Genomic DNA, 20,939 nt, shown 5'->3' with positions numbered 1-20,939 from the left:
CATTGTTCCTCCCAATACATAGCTTTCATCAATTGCTTATGCCCATAAACACATTATCATGCAGACTTTATTAACATCCTCTATATTCATAAGCTTGTTGTTTGGTGAGTATTTCTATACGCCAGATAGAATACAGAGATGGCAGAAACAGCATGGCACATTTCTTTTTGGGAAATGAGGTGTATAACTTGGTTGCCTTGGTGTTATTCAGAGTAGCCTTCTTATGCTTGTCTGTCCCTTTCTACCCAAACACCAGAAACTTTCTTTCCTCTCTCCACCATTCTGTTCCTTTATTTATGGAAATGTAAAATGCAGTCATATTCCAGCCATCAAGATATCAGCAGTCCATCAGATAAAGTGTTGGGAAGCTCAAACCAGACTTTGAGCACAATGGCCTTCTACGATTTGACAATGATTCGGACATAATCACTGGGCAAAAGACTCGATTAAAAATGTAAATTCTATGTGCACATATTTGATGCCAGTCTGATGATCAAAAATTGCTTCCACCCTTCTGATTCCAGCTACCCAGTCCCAGATTTCCCTGGTCCAGCCTGTTTCAGAAATCAAACGCCCAGAAGAGACCTTGACTCTGACTTGCAAAAGTTCCTCCTCTTTGGATCAGTACTGGATGCAATGGAGTCGGAAAACGGGGGACCAGGGAATTCAGTGGATTGGAGAGATCAGTCCAGATGGCAAAGCAACAGGTATGCACCAGCCTCTGAGGGGAAGATTTACCATCTCCCGGAATAACGCACTGAACACCGTTTACTTAGAAATAAGGAAGCTTGTGGTTGAAGACAGTCGTCTCTATTACTGCAGTGCCCACAGTGAAATGGAACCATACAGAAACCAGAAATTGCTATGTGCCATCACTCCATCTGCTGGTCAGGTGCTAAGGCTAGAATCTCACACCACTGATCTGGTGGGTGCACATGCATTTGAAAAGGATCCTGGACCTGTGCAAAAGCCTAGATACATGCAATCAAAAAGTCACAATGCTGCCCTTATCTTTGTGTGGGTAATCACTTGATCCACCCAGCAGAACATACACTTTTCTGTTTCTGTTTTGTGTTTTGGTCTGCACTTGTCAGACTGCTGGCCTTTAGCAAACTCTTGAACAGAAGAAGGAGCCCAGTCCAAATCTTTGCGTCTTGAGTTCATTGCATGGATGGGCAAATCTTGTATCCCATCTCCCTTTCCTCAGTGTATTCTCCTGGCTTGGGGACATGGGTGGCACTGTGGTCTAAACCACTGAGCCTCTTGGGCTTGCCGATCGGAAGGTCAGCGGTTCGAATCCGTGCGACGGGGTGGGCTCCTGTTGCTCAATCCCAGCTCGTGCCAACCTCGCAGTTCGAAAGCAGGCCAGTGCAAGTAAATAAGTAGGTACCGCTGCGGCAGGAAGGTAAACGGTACTTCCATGTGCTCTGGTTTCCGTCATGGTGTCCCATTGCATCAGAAGCAGTTTAGTCAAGCTGGCCACATGACTCGGAAAGCTGTCTGTGGACAAATGCTGGCTTCTTCAGCCTGAAAAGCGAGCTGAGTGCCGCAACCCCATAGTAGCCTTTGACTGGACTTAACCATCCAGGGGTCCTTTACCTTTTACCTTATATCTGGCTTGGTTGCCTCTTCTGTAAGGAGCTGACTGTTCTCAGTGTTTGGGGGACATTCTGAAAGATTAATTAGCATTATTAATTGGCGTGGGCAATCTCAGATAAAATTTGTAGTACTTAAAAAAACTTTTCTACAACCTCAGGTAGTCTATTAATTAGCATTTTTGTAACCAGGGATGCTTTCTTGGTCTGATTAAGCTTATGTTAATTTATTAAATACATATACAAAAAGCTCATGGCAAAGCTGAAACTGCTGTCTGTTAATCTTTCCTTTTTTTCACGAGGACAGAAGAGGAACTAGCTCTTCTGTCACTTTTGATGATTTCACTGCAATCCAACATAAAATTGATGTGTGGGTTTATGTTTGACAATGCTTTGTAAAAGTGGAGTGAATAATTTCTAATGCTAGTATTTCTAAATTATTTGTGTAAACCTGACAGCAAAATAAAATAAAATAAAATAAAATAAAATAAAATAATAAAAATGTTTCTAACAATTAAAATGGAAGTTGCTTGCTGAAGCTCTACTGCAAGAACATTCCACAGGACTGGGCCAATGACACTAAGGACTTGGTCTCGTGGTGATGTCAACTGAGGCTCTCCATCTCAAGGGACAACCAGCAATCCTTGAACATATAATCTCTGCTTCATTTTCATCTTATCCATAAAAACATAACAAAGCGTTCTTGCTGCTTGATGAGTTGCCCTTGTTTCTTTTTAAAAAACTTTCTGACTCTTTAATTAGTGTTCTTAATTAGCACGGGGGGCACTATTAAAATCTTGGATGACTTTTTTCTTGCAATCCCATGTGGCATTGACGAAAAGTTCACAAGTGGAGATGGGAGCAGGAGAATTCATAAGAATGATGTTTTACATTAGGACTATTACAGTGACACACTCATTTGTCATTATGCTTCTTCTTCTTTTAATATTCACGTCAATGTATTTGTGTGGTGTGTGTGTGTGTGTGTGTGTGTGTGTGCGTGTGCATGTGCGTGTATTATCTAGATTTGGGCAAATGCTTGCAGAAGAAAAGAATATGTGGAACATGATGCTGTCACCCTTGTTCTTGAATTTACCTTTACAAGTTAATGGGAAAACAGTGCTCACTGGATTCCATAGGACATAAGACAGGAAGACCAACCCTAGGTGGAGCCACATCTAACTAATTCTAGTTTTGTCCTCATCCTGGTCTGTGCTGAGTTTTTATAAGAGTGACTCTGAGACAAATGAGGAGAAATTTGACAAGTAGTGCCACCCTCTGGACTGGATGTAAGTAAGACAGCATGAGGGGGGGATTGCAGAGGGCAGACTGAGGTTGGTAGGGCACTGCCCCATTTTTCCTAATGGGGGGGAGGGTGTCCCCCCAATGCAGCAGAAGACACAGTCCCAACTGAGTTTCATTTAAACTGCTCCTATTCAAGTACATGGGGGGAAAACATTGTTCTGGGATAAATATATCAATATGCAATGAATAAAGTTTACAGGGTAGAAATATTGAGGAAATGGATGGAAGTGGAACAAAAACAAAGTAATACTAATAACACAACGAATAAAAGAAGATTAAGGGAAGGAGGTCAAACATGGGTGGAGGGAAGTCCGTATTTTTATGTATTTTTTGGTGTGTGCTTTTTATTTTTTTATTTTGTGTAATTTGTTTGTCCCCCTTTTTTTCTTGTGATGTTGTTTGGTTTTTGTTACTGCAATTCAGTAAAGTTAAATAAAAACTAAGCAATAAACTGCTCCTATTCATTCTGAGTTGTTACCTAATTGCTTTTATTGCAAAAACGGAACAATATTCATACAGCGTAACTGAACGTAGCACGTATTTATATATTCAGCCATGGGTTAACCAAAACATATTGTTATAGATATGTTTGCTGGTGTGGTGATGAGCAGTTTTTATTAAATTTATTGTTCTTTTAAAGGAAGGCAGGCAGGAAGGAAGGAAATGGAAGAAGGAAATGTTACATCAATCAATGAATTCATTCTTCTGGGATTCCCTGAACTCCATGGCATGAGGATGCCCTTTGTTGGGATTGTCCTTCTGATGTACCTTCTCTCCATTTCAGGCAACTGCCTCATCATTACCGTGGTCTTCATAGAACCCAAGCTCCATACACCCATGTATTTCTTCCTCAGCAATTTTTCCTTGGCTGAGCTCTGCAGTAGCACAACTGTGATACCGAAGATGCTAACCAACATGGTCTTGGACCAAAACACCATTTGCTACATGTGTTGCATGACTCAGACTTTTATGGTCTTCTCGATGGGAGCCATTCAGTTCATTAACCTCACCGTCATGTCCTTTGACCGCTACACAGCCATCTGCCAACCTTTTAAGTACAATATCAAGATGACTAACACACTCTCCTTCCACCTATCATTGATGGCTTGGGTTGTAGGGTTTACAGTTATATTTTTTCAACTCATAGTTGTGTGGACTACTTACCCATTCTGTGGTAATGTCATCGATCACTTCTTTTGCGATATTGGACCTGTTTTGAAATTGACTTGTGCTGATACAACTGTGTGGGAGCTTGCGAGTTTGTTTTATAGTGTCATTATTATGTGTGGCTCATTTTTCTTCTCAGTGGGCTCTTATGCATGCATTCTAAAGACCATTGTTCAAATTCCATCTGTCACCGGGCGGTCCAAGGCATTTTCCACTTGTTCCTCTCATCTCACTATTGTGGGCATCTTCTATGGGGCAACGTTTTTCATGTACCTGAGGCCTTCGACCCAAGGTGACACCCGAATCAACAAAGTCATATTCATGGTGATCTGTGTTGTTTTGCCAACCCTAAGCCCTTTCATCTTCACAATACGAAACAATGACTTCAAAACTGCTGCGAAAAAAGCAATGGGCAGAATTTGCCAGCTGCCTTCCTCTGTGGTCATGAGATTGCTCAAGCAGTGTTCCTTGCAAAGCACATTCAGCAAATTCTTTAATGAGCATATTCAGAAGACTTGGGAGTGTCACTGAGATCAGGGGTATATTGTCAGCTATTTCTTAGAACTTAAAAAAAAAAAACAGAAGGGAAAATGTGGTAATACTCAGGGTGCTCATTTGGAAGATTTTATGGTAATTCAGGTTCTCCCTGATAGTGCAAATAACATTTGCTCAGTGTGGGCACATTTAAATTAATGGACCTAGCAGTCATGTCCGTTAATGTCAATGGGTCTACCATTCTTAAAAAAATACCTATAAACTCAAAGCAGATGCTGCTGCTTCTTAGTCCTTCTCTCTATTTTTCATGAGGAAAGAAGAGGAACTGAATCTTATGTCGCTTGCTATTATTTCACTGGTGATCTCTGTACAAGTGATTATTTGGTTTATTTCTGACAATTTAATGACTTATAATATTGGTGTTCAAGATTAGTTCAGACTTATGATTGGTATAGTTTTAAGAATGGAGATTCATAGCTTAATGAGAAAGCTGTCTCATTTACTGTATTTTTCACTCTATAAGACGCACCAGACCATAAGAAGGACCTAGTTTTTGGAGGAGGAAAACAAGAAAAAAAATATTCTGAATCTCAGAAGCCAGAACAGCAAGAGGGATTGCTGCGCAGCAAAAGCAGCAATCTCTCTTGCTGTTCTGGCTTCTGGGATAGCTGTGCAGCCTGCATTCGCTCCATAAGATGCGCACACATTTCCCCTTACTTTTTAGGAGGGAAAAAGTGAGTCTTATAGAGCAAAAAATACGGTAAATCCTGTAAGGTCTTCTGAATACTTTCATTAGTATCAAATTACCCTAGAAGACTCTCAGTCAGTGAGATTGATCTGGTTTTATTTCTCTGCTGCTACTGATGCTGTTTATGCTGTTGGTTCTGGAATTAAACTCTGACAATGGTGTGAACGTTCCACAATAATGGCAAGTGTACAAAATGAGCTGCTAACAGAAATCATAATTAAGAGAAGGACTAGAGAAATAAATTAATTTTACTACAGGAAGCAGCTGCCTTAAAACATCTCTCTCCAGATATAAGCTGATGTTACTCAAGGAAGAACATCATACTTAAAACCTAATATTTATAATGCTGGTTCTAGTTTACTAGCATTTAGATCATAATATTTTTCTTTTTTTAGGATTTCTGCCTTGATTTCTGTCTTAATACATTTTGTCATATGCTTTAAATATATTTTGACACCTGGGGCCTTTCATATGAATCTATATTATCATTCATTGACCCACATAGACAACTATTGTTGACTCTAACAAGATAAAGGTCTTTTGCAATCCTGCTTCCAAAAATCATTATTTAAAGTATAGGAAAAGACTGGTTTGGACCACAGCACAGTTCCCTTAAGTTTAGCATCTTGTAGCCTACAGTGTCCAGCCAGGTGCTTTTGGGAAGCCCACTATCTAAGACATGAAAACCAGTAGCCCTCTAATATTTACAGAGAGGCTACCTTCAATTGTCTATGCTCTGGTAGCCTCTACATTCCATTACTGTAGTTGGGCTGTCTTTCAATATAGTTCAGAAGCCACAGCTATTGCAGAATTCAGTGGGCAATTCAGCCAGTGTGGTGTAGTGGTTAAGAGCGGTAGTCTCGTAATCTGGGGAACTGGGTTCGCGTCTCCGCTCCTCCACAAGCAGCTGCTGGGTGACCTTGGGCTAGTCACACTTCTTTGAAGTCTCTCAGCCCCACTCACCTCACAGAGTGTTTGTTGTGGGGGAGGAAGGGAAAGGAGAATGTTAGCCGCTTTGAGATTCCTTAAAGTGAGTGAAAGGCGGGATATCAAATCCAAACTCTTCTTCTTCTTCTCACCAGGGAAAGAAGATCTGAGTATGTAACTCCAGTTCTGATGAAACTGTTTAACAATTAGTTTTGGGAATCAATTCAAAGTGCTTCAGTTGTTGTTTAATTATTTTTATTTACTTTCATAATAAAGTACAAATGCAGAGTACAAAAATACAAACACATGTAGATTTGCACATAGAGTTTAGATCATTTTTAGTTGCCACTGCCCTTATGGTTCGTTTAAAGATATTTTTCTGGGAATATAAGGGAAGTTCTTTAATCTCAGTCACTGAGAGGTCATATTTGCCCATCAGTTGGGCAGCATGATGTACCCAGTTTTTAAGGGGTAATCCATTCGAGAGCTCAATCAGGCATTTTTTTGGTAGCCTAGTGTTATCCATCTGTTGAACGCTAAACCAGTAACAGAGAATTCTTTTATCTATTTGGCTCTCTATGCTCAACATGCGAGTTTCCAACCTGACCATGGCAGATTGCACATCTTTGGGTAAACCTAAAAGAACTCTTAAAAAATAATTCTGTGGGGGTTCCAGACCGGAGACCTTTGAGGTACCCCAAACCTCTGCACCATATAGAATCTGGGTCATTGTTTTTGCTTTATACACAGATAGAGCTGGGTTGACCAGATTTCCACCTTTACAGGCAGTGAATTTCAGAATAGCTTTTGCTGATTTAAAGGCTTACAATTTAATATTGGATAGCTGTGTATTCCAAGATGCCGTTTCTGAATAAATCAATCCCAGATATTTAAACGTATTTACTTGGTTTATGATGTGTTCATCCAGGTGCCAAACATGCCTTTTAGAATGCTTCCCAAATACAATGACCTGTGTCTTATCATAGTTTATAGATAAAGCATTCCTCGTGCAATATGAACTTAATTTTGCAAGCAGCCGTCTCAGGCCCACCTGGGTTCTAGATACAAGTACTAGGTCATCAGCATACATTAAAACTGAGAGTTTTTGGTCGAGAATTGTGACAGGGGCAAACTGTAGGCCCTCCAGTTCTTTAACCATGTCATTAATATAAAAATTAAACAGGACAGGTGCCAAAATGCATCCCTGTTTGACTCCAGTAATGGTCTTAATTCTAGTGGTGAGATGGCCAGCCAGATCCACCTTTACTTGTATTGATGTGTCAGTATATAATATTTTGATGAGAAATAATAGATGGAGGTCTATATTTGTCTTTTCCAATTTTTGCCACAATGCATGTCTTGGGACCGTATCAAAGGCTGACTTTAGATCGATAAAAGCAACATATAATTTTTGCTTCAAATTATGGATGTATTTACATAGCAGAAAGTTCATCACAAAGCACTGGTCCAATGTGGATTTCCCTCTTTGGAAACCTGCCTGGACTTCAGATATCACCTTATTTGTATCTGCCCATTCTTCTAGTCTCCCAAGAAGGAGCCTGGCATATAGTTTGGAGGCTACATCTAACAAACTAATGTGTCTATAATTGGCAGGGTTTTTCTTATCACTCTTTTTATATATTGGGGCAATTATACTCAACTTCCACCCTTCAGGTATGCGACCTGAGCTGTTAATGTATGAAAACAATTTTGCAAAAATGGGAGACCAGAAATCAGGTCTTATCTTATAGATCTCCATTGGGATCATGTCTTCTCCTGGAGCTTTATTAGCTAGTTGGCTTGTGATTAGCCTCTTAATCTGATTGGGCGTGACTTCTGGCTATTCTGGCAGTTCTGATAACTGAGTGTAGTAAACTTGTGGTGATGGGTCAGGACAGGGGCCATATATTCCTGTAAAATATGTCACCCAATCCTTTCCTTGGACAGATGCTTCTAACGAGTAGTCCAGCCCATTTGTGCCTTGGGCAACCAGATGCCAAAATTTCCGTGAGTCCTTTTGAAGTACTGCATCTCCCAATGCTTTCCACTGTTGTTCATAATATATTTGTTTCTTGCTTTTAAGTAATAATTTATAATTGTATCGCGATTGGGCTACCTCAGCTTGTAGAGCAAGATTGTGCTTATCCTGTTTTAACTTCAGTTTTCTAAGTTCCCTAGCTAGGCATTTTTTGATATTCTGACATTCCTTATCAAACCAAGTCTGTCTCTTAAACTTTTTGTTTTTTATCACACTAGTTGTGGTCATCAGTGGGCGCATTCGGTTGATTATGTTCTCATAAAGTCTGATTATGTTTCCTGTTTCTAACAACATTTCCCCCTTTAATAAAGCAAATTCATGGGAATCCAGGATCTGAATCATTTTTTCTTGGACCTGTGCATTCCATTTTAACCTTCTATTTCCAAGTATCAGATATTCTGTTTCATCCAATAATTTAGGAAAGGCAGGAGAAACGAACGATGTCAGAGATAACTCAAGTGGAAAGTGGTCACTTTCAGCTCTGGGAATTATCCTGAAGGTATCTCAATTAACTGGCACATTATTAGATGTTAGGATATAATCTATGGTGCTAGTAAATCCTCTGGAGAAGATAAAAGTAAAATAACCCTCTTGATCCCCTTGACTGTGCCCATTGCATAACAGAAGGTTATGCTTAATTATAAGTTCACAAAGATATTTCCCAGCATGATTAGAGGTGGTGTCCATTGCTGCCCTCTGAAAGATTTTGGGTTCGTCCTCCAAGTTTAGTCCAGATAATATTGTATTTTGTGGGGAAACAAGGCCGATCTGGGCACTGAAGTCACCTCCCAAGACAAACCGAGGGTTAGGTGACAGAGAGTCTATACTTTCGAGTAGTTGGTCAAGTTTTCCCCAATATGATCTCAGTTCCCCACAAGACTTTACTGGAGGTGTGTACACGCAGATGAAATAAGTATTTCTCAGGAGACTATCAGAAAGGGACAACACTAAAAAATTAGGGGTGGTCAATGAGGGACACTGTTGAATTGATACATTAAGAGAGGTTGACACCAGCACTGCCAGCCCCCCACTAGGCCTCCCATACTTTACAGTTTTAAGAGCTGGTTGAGTGTAACTTGTAAAACCCTGTAATTCAACCATGGTGCCCTCTTTTGCCCAGGTTTCTTGAAGAAAGATGATATCATGTGTTTGTAGATAAGAACAGAAATCACTGTCTTGGATCTTGTTCATCCACCCTGTTACATTCCATGAGAGAAGTTTAATTGTTTTACAGTGATTTACTCTTAGGTGTATCTGAAGAAGTGTGCATGCACACGAAAGCTCATACCAAGAACTAACTTAGTTGGTCTTTAAGGTGCTACTGGAAGGAATTTTTTTATTTTGACTATGGCAGACCAACACGGCTACCTATCTGTTACTCTTAGTCAGTTGTTGGCCAATATACTCTCGGAGTTTACCAGTTTTTGAGGCAACAGAGTATTGCTAATGCTAGTGGAATAATCCAGATGTTCGATTATTTCAGTCGTCGTACATAAAGTACTCACATTTGTAATCACTGGGCCTTTTCTTTGCAAATTGCTTGCCAATGGGGATTCCTTGGGTGTATTTCCTGTCTCCTCCTCTTCTTAATATCTCATCTTTGTCCAATACTCCGGTGGTTCTATGGTTATCATTCTGTTGTGGCCATTGGGTCTATTATCAGTCTCTGCCTCTGGTTCTTTAATCTCTTTCAATGTCTGGCTCATAAGATCAAGCCTCTTGATAACTGTTTGTTCCTCTTCCTGAGGGAGATTCCTAAAGGAGCTGAGAAAATCCTCTTCCAAAGGATTTACAGAGTGCTCAGATTCCTGAAGATGATTGTCTAGAGGAATCGGCTGTTCCTTTTGGCTCACCTGGTTATTTTGATGTTGGGCATGATCCTGCGAATTCAACTCAGGCATGTCTGTTTCCTCCCCACCTGTCAAGTTTTTTTGTGATGTCATTACTTCCATTGGGTATCCTGGCTTTGGTTTTGTGGGCCCCTCTGAAGCACCAGTCCTCATCTTACATAAGGGTGCAACAATAGAATTGTGAAATACCCAGGTTAGAAAAACTCCTCTGCTTGACAATCTGAATTTCAGCTTGTGAATCAGTGAGGGCAGTCTAGTAGAGGAAAAAGTTAACATTTTTTTTGGATTGGATTTGTGGTATTCAAGAGTTCAGTCCTAACGAGGTCGATCTCTGTAAGTCCAATGCCAAGTAAGTCTGATAAATGTCGTTTGGAACACTGGGCACTTTCCAGCTAGGAGTTTGATCTGGCCTTCCACAAATTGTCATGCAGATCTTTTTTGGTTGGAAGATTAAATAAGAAGAGTTTGTTTTAAGAGCCTCTGTGCGTTCTATGTTGAGCTTAGGGGTCTGCTCTTGTTGTTGCCAATTCCCTTTGGTACTATGGTGTTCTGTTGATGCCTGCTTGTTATTAACTGATAAACTGTGGACCTCTTTGGATAACTGGGTTATTTGAGAGGCAATACCTCTAATTTGTTGGAAGATATGCTCAACCGTTCTTGCAATTAGAGTTAATTGGGTGCTCTCCCTACTTGTTATTCCTTCCTCTCTGATCGACACAGGATCAACTTGCCCCACTGCTGGTTCCAGTTCCACGCTCTCACCTTGAATACTCTCCCCACACTCACAATCATCTTCAAGAGGAGAAAACCAGTTTTTTGTTGGAACTATAAAAGCAGATTTGTTAAAAAAGTCCTCTATTTTAGATTGTTTGGGAACCGGTGAGAGAGCTACATCCTCTGGGTCCCTGTGGCGTTTACTAGCAGGCATAGCGTCACTGTGGGGAGTAAACAAGGAGAGGTTTTCCCAACCAAAAAAGAGAGAGAAAATAGAAAGTGCTCAGTTTGTTCCATTTAAGAGCTTCTCTGTGTGGAGACTGCCAGGAGTTTCAGGAACAAAGTATAGAAGGGACTTGTTGGTTAATAGCTAGCAGCTGGCGGCCTGCCCAGGATGCATCACAGAACTTGCCCAAGATGTTTCTCATTGCATAGACAAGAAGGTGCTGTTAGAATCTCAGTAGGTTGGTAAGTTTAGAAGTAGAGAAGTAAAAAAGGAAAAATTACTTCCCTGGGTGGCAGTCAATGCTAATTACAATAAAAAAATTCCTTCCAGTAGCACCTTAAAGACCAACTAAGTTAGTTCTTGGTATGAGCTTTCGTGTGCATGCACACTTCTTCAGATACACTGAAACAGAAGTTGCCAGATCCTTCTATATAGTGAGAAGGTGGGGAGGGGTATTACTCAGAAGGGTGGTGGGAATGGGAGATTGGCAGATAGCTGAGATGAGCCTGTTGACGACTCTTAACGACTGTAATAGGTCTTACAGGAAAAGGCAAGGGGTGAAAAGGTGATAAATGCTAATTAGAGTCCTGTTATCTGCGGAGCTCCGAAGCCTGCTTGCTAAGCCATCGCCATCTTGGGTTCCTCCAACGGTGCATATGCTAGGCCAGGGGTCAGCAACGTTTTTCAGCCGTGGGCCAGTCCACCGTCCCTCAGACCATGTGGTGGGCCAGACTATATTTTTTTGGGGGGGGAATGAATGAATTCCTATGCCCCACAAATAACCCAGAGATGCATTTTAAATAAAAGCATACATTCTACTCATGTAAAAACACACTGATTCCCAGACCGTCCATGGGCTGGATTTAGAAGGCGATAGGGCCGCATCCGGCCCGCGGCCCTTAGGTTGCCTACCCCTGTGCTAGGCTAATGCAAAAGTCACTGAAACTAATATACACGGTTTAATTATATCAAGGGAAATTTCTGGCAGAAATACTTATCACTGGGTGAAATTTACACTAAAATGCTAATGAATTTTCATGAGGGATTTTTTATATAAAAAAGCAGTGCATAAATTGAACTGAAAATGCATGGAAGTGAATGTAAAATTAAGAAAATGAGAAACTTAAAGAAATAAAAAATGTTAGATGAAGTTAAATATGTGTGTTTGCATTTGTGGTGCTACCACCAACAACTACTCAGGGCTCCCTCAGCCTTGCCACAGCAGCCTCACCCCATCTCCATCCTGATGAGCAATGTGCCACTGATGCTCCTAAGATACCGCTGCCTTCTACTTCCTCATGAACCGCCTCTAGAAAACTATACATGTCATGAAAGTGAAGAAATATTCATTTTATGTAACTAAACATAACACCTAGTGATAAATTCATGCGCTGTTTGCTAAAATGCATATCAGTATACATATGTTTCCTTGTGTACTTATGATAAGTTGTGCTGAAACTTTCTTTTTATTTTTTTAAGGAGGAAAACAAGGAAATGGAGGCAGCCAATGCAACATTGATCACGGAGTTTATTCTATTGGGATTCCCTGAATTTCATGGAATGAGGACACCATTTGTTGGGATTGTCCTTCTGATGTACCTGCTGTCCATTTCAGGCAACTGTCTCATCATCTCAGTGGTCTTCATGGAACCCAAACTCCACACACCCATGTATTTCTTCCTCAGCAACTTCTCCTTGACTGAGCTCTGTAGCACCACAGCAGTAATACCCAAGATGCTGACTAATATCCTTTTGAACCAAAATACCATCTGCTTCGCGTGTTGCCTGATACAAGTTTTATTTAGCTTCTCATTTGGAGCTATACAGTTAATCAACCTTGCCACCATGTCTTTTGATCGCTACACAGCCATATGCAAACCCTTTCTTTACAATGCAATGATGACTAATAGACTGTGTTTCCACCTGCCGTTAATGGCTTGGGTTGTAGGGTTTATAGCTAATTTGTCTCAATCCATAGTTTTGTGGACTTACCCGTTCTGTGGACAGAATGTCATTGATCATTGCTTCTGTGATATTGGACCTGTTTTGAAATTGGCTTGTGCTGACACAACTGTGATGGAGCTTGTAGGTCTCTTTTATGCTGCCATTCTTATGTGGGGTTCCTTTTTCTTTTCACTTATCTCTTATGCCAGCATTATAAACACCATATTGCGGATTCCATCTGTTACTGGACGTTCAAAGGCATTTTCCACATGTTCCTCTCATCTCACTATTGTTTGCCTATTCTATGGAGCAATGTTTTTCATGTACCTGAGGCCTTCGACCCAAAGTGACACCCAAATCAACAAATTCGTGTTCCTTGTGACCATTGTTGATTTGCCTCCCTTAAGCGCTTTCATCTTCACAATCCAAAACAGTGACTTCAAAACTGCTGCAAAAAGAGCAATGCTCAGAAGTTGCCACCTACCCTCCTCTGCTGTCATGAAATTAATCAAGATGGGGTCCGTGAAAAAATGTCCTCAACAACTTATTTAATGACTTTAGACTACTACTGAGAAGAATGGCATATCGTTAGGTGTTTCCATGGATAGTTCCAAAAAGCAGGTTTATCTACATATGGAAAGCCTGAAAATTGAGGACAAAGGCATCAATTACTGCACAGAAGAAAGTGAATTGGAACATTTACAAAAACCTGCAGTGAAACCAACAGGGGAGAGGTGTCTCTCGGTTTTGGTCAGAAAGAGAAGCTTGCAGACTCTTGGCCCTAAGCACAAACAAAACAAGTTTCTTTGTATAAGGCATGTAAACTCATGTGGAATAACTGATGGTATTCTTTGATAAAGCCTGGGCCTTTTGCACTGTAAACAGGTAGCAGTGGTCTCTCTGAACAACAGCACACATTCTGTGGCAATAAACCCAAATTATGCGCCCAAATCCACACTAGAAAGGGTGCTGCCAGGTTTGATTTTAATGGGACTCTATTGCGCAAACACACTAGTCAAACTAATATAGGAAGCAAAACAGTCATACTTCAAAATTTGCATGTCTCTGAATTTTGCGATGTGGTTCTGCAATCAGTGTGAACTGAAATGCATATGTGAGGGTGAAGTGAGCATAAAAATTCATAAATTAGTGGGTGGGAGGAGCCTTAAAATGGCATTCTGTTAAGGGACACTTTTGGGGGGGAAATGATATATTGGTCAAAACTGCATAGAAACATGGATCTATTAGGGAAAGTCACAGTAAAATACTGTTGAATTTGCATTAAAATGCTGCTGAAGTTACATTATACTTTTTAAACAAAACAAAAACCAGAAATTGCTACAGAAATGTGAGCAACTGAATTTAACATTAAAAAGAAGAAGAATGAAGAAGAAGAAGAAAGAAGAAAGTATCTTGTTGTGAGACCTTTATGGATGACCTGAGAGTTTGTTTGGATCATGGGTGAGAACGCAGAGGTTGAGAGGTAGCACGCGACAGAAGGAAAATGAAATGGTGTTTATTTATATTTTAGTAACTTGTCATTAATGTAACATTTTTATATGTAATTCTGTACTTTTGAAATATTTTGTTAAACTTGTCTGTTGCTGCTTAGAGAGATTTTAAATATATTAAATCACATAGAAATAAATAATCAAGTCACAATCAATCAAAGAAGCAGAGAGATTATTGGCTGCAGCTAATATTGGCCATCCGCTCAATATACCTTTGGGACTGATGTCTCTCCAAGCATTTGACAATTGCACAAACACATTGAATTTTGAGCTGGGTATTACTGTGCTATAAACTCATCTGAGCAGCCCCCTACAATGTAAGCGCAGAGAAAAAAAATGCTGTTGGTGGTGCTCACGCTCCATGATGTTGGGCAAAAGAGAAAATAAAGAGAGAAATATAATTGTGCCACAGGAAGAAGCTGGGAAGACAGTTTCCTTTGCTTATATGTTATGCCAGTCTATAATTTTGGAATGTGGTTTTGTAGATGGAATCAAGGGAAATGAGTATCATTCGGCAGGCCATTCCATACTGCTTCTATCTTGTGTGCTCCCTGCAATCTGCAAGGTGCCGTTTCCCCTCTCCCAATCTTCACTGTCTTTAAATGGGCCTTTGAAATTGCAGGGAGATGTGGGGCTGCTGTTCTTGGCATGATAACCCCACCTCCTACATGTGTGCCTCTGGTTGCCGCTTATAATAACAACACTGATCGCTCCATGCAAATTACATCCTGGGGGACCTTCATTAAAAAGAAGTCCTGTGCAGAGGATGCAGAATTCAAGGTCCTTCATATAATTCAGGTCTTCTTCAGGTCCTGGGAGATGATGCCATTGATCATGGAACTGCAACCCTTGATGATTTTCCTTATGTTCTTCCCAACATGTAAGAGAAAAATCCTCTCCCCCACTTTTGTAGACAATCCATTGCTTTGCTGTGTAATTGCATGTCATTTCATGTCTCATTTTTCTTCTCCATATACAGACATTTCCTCACAGGTTACCCTTACTGAGTCTGGAGGAGGCATGAAAAGACCAGGAGAGACATTGTGATTGACCTGTACGGTGTCTGGGTTTTCTTTAACAAGCTATGGAGTACAGTGGATCCGTCAGCCTCCAGGAAAGGGATTGTTGTGGGCTGGAGGTATCTGGAGTGATGGAAGCGCTTACTATAGCAGTGCCCTCCAAAACCGGATCACCATCACAAGAGACACCTCAAAAAACCAGGTGTTCCTGCAACTGACTAGCCTGAAGCCTGAAGACTCTGCCATGTATTACTGTTCACGATATACATTGTGAGCAAAACGTTCTCAGAGGCAGCACAAAAACTTTGCTTCCTGAAAGCAAGATATAAGTCAATCATGGGTCTGTGGGCATCAGCTAGAAGCAAGGCCATATTTCACCCTGTGTTTTCCCTCAACCACAGAAGCATAATATGATACCACACAAATAGTTCTTTAACAGAATTAATTCTCTACAAATGTTGAACTTCAAACAATATTGGTCGGCATAACTCTTCAAAGTGTTTTCAAACTACGTCAAGAGTGAAAAGTAATAACAGCTAGAGCTAATCTTGGTCATCTGATCAATATACCTTTGGAATTCATTTATCTCCAAACATGTGACAGTTGCACAAAATCATTACATTCTCAGCTGGATATTAATGTGCAATAAACTCATCTGAACAGCCTCCTACAATGGAAGCATAGAGAAAAAATGCTGTTGGTGGTGCTCACGTTCCATGACGATGGGCAATACAGTCCAAAGGCCTAATACCACCTGCAGGAGAAAAGAGAGAGAGAAATCTAATTTTGCCATAGAAAGAAACTGTCTAGGATTATCCCTTTTAGATGGAGGTGACATTTTTAATGGATAAAGAAGACAACCTTTAAAATAACCTTATTTCTTTATACATTTTCCTGAATGCTTCCATTTCATTCCCTCATTTATTTGATTTCATTAATTAAAAAGTTTAAAAGAAACAATATTTCTTTTATTATGTGTGTGTGTGTTCAACCTTTGTCTCAAAATATGTATTTATATGTATGTTTTTACAAATTTAAACCGCTGATTCAGATGGAATTATTGATTAGCAAATTTGTGAAATGCACATTAACCAAAAGTTGCTGATTAAAGATTGATTTCCTCAGGCACTGCTACTTAAGTTCTCCTGGTTTTCTAGATCTGCAAATGGTGAGGGCTAGTATTTCTTTTGAAAGGCCTCATCATAGGTGCTTTCAGTTTTTTTGCTTTTTTAGTATTCAGCTACGTAATTCAGCTGATCAAAGTGTTGCATACAGTAAAGCTACTGATCGGACAAATGTGCAACCCGATAAATGTTTACAGTCACATATCACATATGAAAGTATAGCTTCCTTTGCTGATATGTTACCAGTCTTTAATTTTGCAATGTGGTTTTGTAAATGGAATCAAGGGAAATGAATATCATTCTGGAAACCATTCCATACTGTGTCTATACTGTGTCCTCCCTGCAATCTGTAAGGTGCTGTTTCCCCTCTCCCAATCTTCTCTGCCTTTAAATGGGCCTTTGAAATTGCAGGTAGATGTGGGGCTGCTGTTCTTAGCATGATAAATGCACCAACAGCATGTGTGCCTGTACTCGCTGCTTATAATAACAGCACTGATGACACCATGCAAATTACATCCTGGGGGGCTTCATTAAAAAGAAGCCCTGTGCAGAGGATGCAGAGCTCAGGTCTTCTTCAGGTCCTGGGAGATGATGCCATTGATCATGGAACTACAACCTTTGATGATTTTCCTAATGTTCTTCCCAGCATGTAAGAGAAAAATCCTCTCCCCACTCTTGTAGACAATCCATTGCTTTGCTGTTTCATTCCATGTCATTTCATGTTTTATTTTGCTTCTCCATATACAGACATTTCCTCACAGATTACCCTTACTGAGTCTGGAGGTGGCGTGAAAAGACCAGGAGAGGCATTGCGACTGACCTGTACGGTGTCTGGGTTTTCTTTAACAAGCTATGGAGTACAATGGATCCGTCAGCCACTCGGAAAGGGACTGGAGTGGGCTGGAGTTATTTGGAGTGGTGGAAGCACTTACTATAGCAGTGCCCTCCAAAACCGGATCACCATCTCAAGAGACACCTCAAAAAACCAGGTGTTCCTGCAACTGACTAGCCTGAAGCCTGAAGACTCTGCCATGTATTACTGTTCAAGATACACAGTGAGCAAAACGTTCTCAGAAGCAGTACAAAAACTCAGCTTCCTGAAAGCAAGTTATAAGTCAATCATGGGTTTGTGAGCAGCAGCTGTGAGCAAGGTCATATTTCATCCTGTGCTTTCCCTCAACCACAAAAGTACAATATAATGCCTCACACCAATTGTTCCTTAACAGAATCAACTCTCTACAAATGTTGAAGTTCAAACATACAATCGTCAGCATGACTGTTCAGCCACCTGCTCAATATACCTTTGGGATTCATTTCTCTCCAAACATGTGACTGTTGCACATAGACATTACATTCTCTTCTGGCTATTATTGTACTATAAACTCGTCTGAACAGCCTCCTAATATGTAAACACAGATAAAAATTTGCTGTTGGTGGTGCTGACACTCCATGATGTTGGCAGTAGAGAAAACCGAGAGAGAAATCTAATTCTGCCCAAGGAAGAAGCTGTCTAGGATATCCGTTTTAGATGGAGGTGCTATTTCTTGTGGATGAAAAAGACAACCGTTGAAAAAAACTTGTTCCTTTATATATTTCCCTGAATGCTTCCATTGCATTCCCACATTTATATGCATTTCTTAAAAGAAAACTTAAAAATAAATCATATTTCTTTTATTGTGTTGTGTGTGTGTGTGTGTATTCAACCTTTGTCTTAAAATATGTATGCTTTTACATTTTTAAACTTCTGAAACAGATGGAATTTGTTGCACTGCAAATATGTGAAATGCACATTTACCAGAAGTTGCTGATTAAAGAATAATTTCCGCAGGCACTGCAACTTAAGATTTTGCTACTGATTTCCCCCTGGTATTCAAGATCTGCAAAGGGCTAGTGTTTCTTTTGAAAACCCTCATCATAGCTGCTTTCAGTTTCTTTGCTGTGTAAAAAATCTTTATTATTATTATTATTATTATTATTATTATTATTATTATTATTCATGTATGCAGCTAATCAAGGTGTTGCATACAGTAAATTTACTAAAAGGACAAAGGTGCAACCCAGCAAATGTTAACTGTCACTTATCACATGTGAAAAGATATTTTCCTTTGTGAGTATGTTACACCAGTCTTTAATTTTGCAATGTGGTTTTGTAAATGGAATCAAAGGAAATGAGTATCATTCTGGAAGCCATTCCATACTGCATCTATATTGTCCGCTCCCTGCAATTGCAAGGTGCTGTTTCCCCTCCCCCAGTTTTCTCTGTTCTTAAATGGGCCTTTGTCCTGTATACCTGAAGGAGCGTCTCCACCCCCATCGTTCAGCCCAGATACTGATATCCAGCGCTGAGGGCCTTCTGGCGGTTTCCTCATTGCGAGTAGTGAGGTTACAGGGAACCAGACAGAGGGCCTTCTTGGTAGGGGTGCCCGCCCTGTGGAACGCCCTCCCTTCAGATGTGAAGGAAATAAGCAGTTATCTTTAAAAGACATCTGAAGGCAGCCCTGTTTAGGGAAGTTTTTAATATTTAATGCTGTATTATTTTTAATCACTCTATTGGGAGCCCCTCATCCAGTAGTGATGTATGGAAGTGAAACTTGGACCATAAAGAAGGCTGATCGCCGAAGAATTGATGCTTTTGAATTATGGTACTGGAGGAGACTCTTGAGAGTCCCATGGACTGCAAGAAGATCAAACCTATCCATTCTTAAGGAAATCAGCCCTGAGTGCTCACTGGAAGGACAGATCGTGTGGCTGAGGCTCAAATACTTTGGCCACCTCATGAGAAGAGAAGACTCCCTGGAAAAGACCCTGATGTTGGGAAAGATGGAGGGCACAAGGAGAAGGGGACATCAGAGGATGAGATGGTTGGATGGTGTTCTCGAAGCTACCAGCATGAGTTTGACCAAACTGCGGGAGGCAGTGGAAGACAGAAGTGCCTGATGTCCTCTGGTCCATGGGGTCACGAAGAGTCGGACACGACTAAACGACTAAACAACAACAACATTGGGAGCCCCTCTGAGTAGCTGGGGAAACTCAGCCAGATGGGTGGGGTATGAATAAATGATTAGTAGGAGTAGTAGTAGTAGCAGCAGTAGTAGTAGTAATTGCAGGGAGATATGGGGCTGCTGTTCTTCACATGGTAACCCCACCTACAGCATGTGTGCCTCTGCTTGCCACTTATAATAACAGCACAGATGGCCCCATGCAAATTTCATCCTGGGGGGCCTTCATTAAAAAGAGTTCCTCTGCAGACAATGCAGAATTCAAGGTCCTTCATATAAGTCAGGTCTTCTTCAGGTCCTAGAAGATGATGCCATTGAACATGGAATTGCAACCCTTGATGATTTTCCTGATGTTCTTCCCAGCATGTAAGTGAAAAATCCTCTCCCCACTCTTGTAGACAATCCATTGCTTTGCTGTGTCATTCCATTCCATTTCATGTTTCATTTTGTCTCTCCATCTACAGACATTTCCTCACAGATTACCCTTACTGAGTCTGGAGGTGGCGTGAAAAGACCAGGAGACACATTGCGACTGACCTGTGCGGTGTCTGGATTTTCTGTAACAAGCTATGGAGTACACTGGATCCGTCAGCCACTCGGAAAGGGACTGGAGTGGGCTGGAGTTATTTGGCGTGGTGGAAGCACTAACTATAACAGTGGCCTCCAAAACCGGATCACCATCTCAAGAGACACCTCAAAAAACCAGGTGTTCCTGCAACTGAATGGCCTGAAGCCTGAAGACTCTGCCATGTATTACTGTTCCAGGGACACAGTGAGCAAAACGTTCTCAGAGGCAGTACAAAAACTCAGCTTCCTGAAAGCAAGATATCATTCAGTCATGGGTTTGTGGGCAGCAGCTGTGAGCAAGGCCATGTTCCATCCTGTGTTGCCCCTCAACCGCAAAAGCACAATATGATGCCACACAAATGGTTCTTTAACAAATTAATTCTCTACAAATGTCAAAGTTCAAACATATTGGTCACCACAACTCTTCAAAGTGTGTTCAAACTATGCCAAGAGTGAAAAGGAAACACAGCTGAGCTAATCTTGGCCATCTGCTCAATACACCTTTGGGATTCATTTCTCTCCAAACATGTGACAGTTGCACAGACACATTACATTCTCAGCTGGGTATTACAGTGCTATAAAGTCATCTGAACAGCTTCCTGCAATGTAAGCAGAGGGGGGAAATGCTGTTGGTGGTGCTCACGCTCCATGATGTTGGGCAATGGAGTCCAAAGGCCTAAGACCACCTGCAAGAGAAGAGAGAGAGAGAA

The 20,939-nt window shown here is 40.8% G+C and overlaps 1 long non-coding RNA gene across 1 annotated transcript; it reads left to right on the top strand.

Annotated features, from left to right (window-relative positions):
* The first annotated feature begins 19,887 nt into the window (after nt 1–19,887).
* LOC309516666 lies at nt 19,888–20,424 on the top strand. The gene is made up of 2 exons (XR_014212961.1): nt 19,888–20,028; nt 20,127–20,424. It is a non-coding gene; the product is annotated as an uncharacterized lncRNA (long non-coding RNA).
* Nucleotides 20,425–20,939: the final 515 nt, after the last annotated feature.

Source organism: Podarcis vaucheri (assembly GCF_965113315.1).
Source record: "Podarcis vaucheri genome assembly, chromosome: 13".
In the NCBI taxonomy this organism is placed as follows: Eukaryota; Metazoa; Chordata; class Lepidosauria; order Squamata; family Lacertidae; genus Podarcis; species Podarcis vaucheri.
The sequence above is the reverse complement of the archived record's forward strand: the minus strand, read 5'-3'. Positions and strand labels throughout refer to the sequence as shown.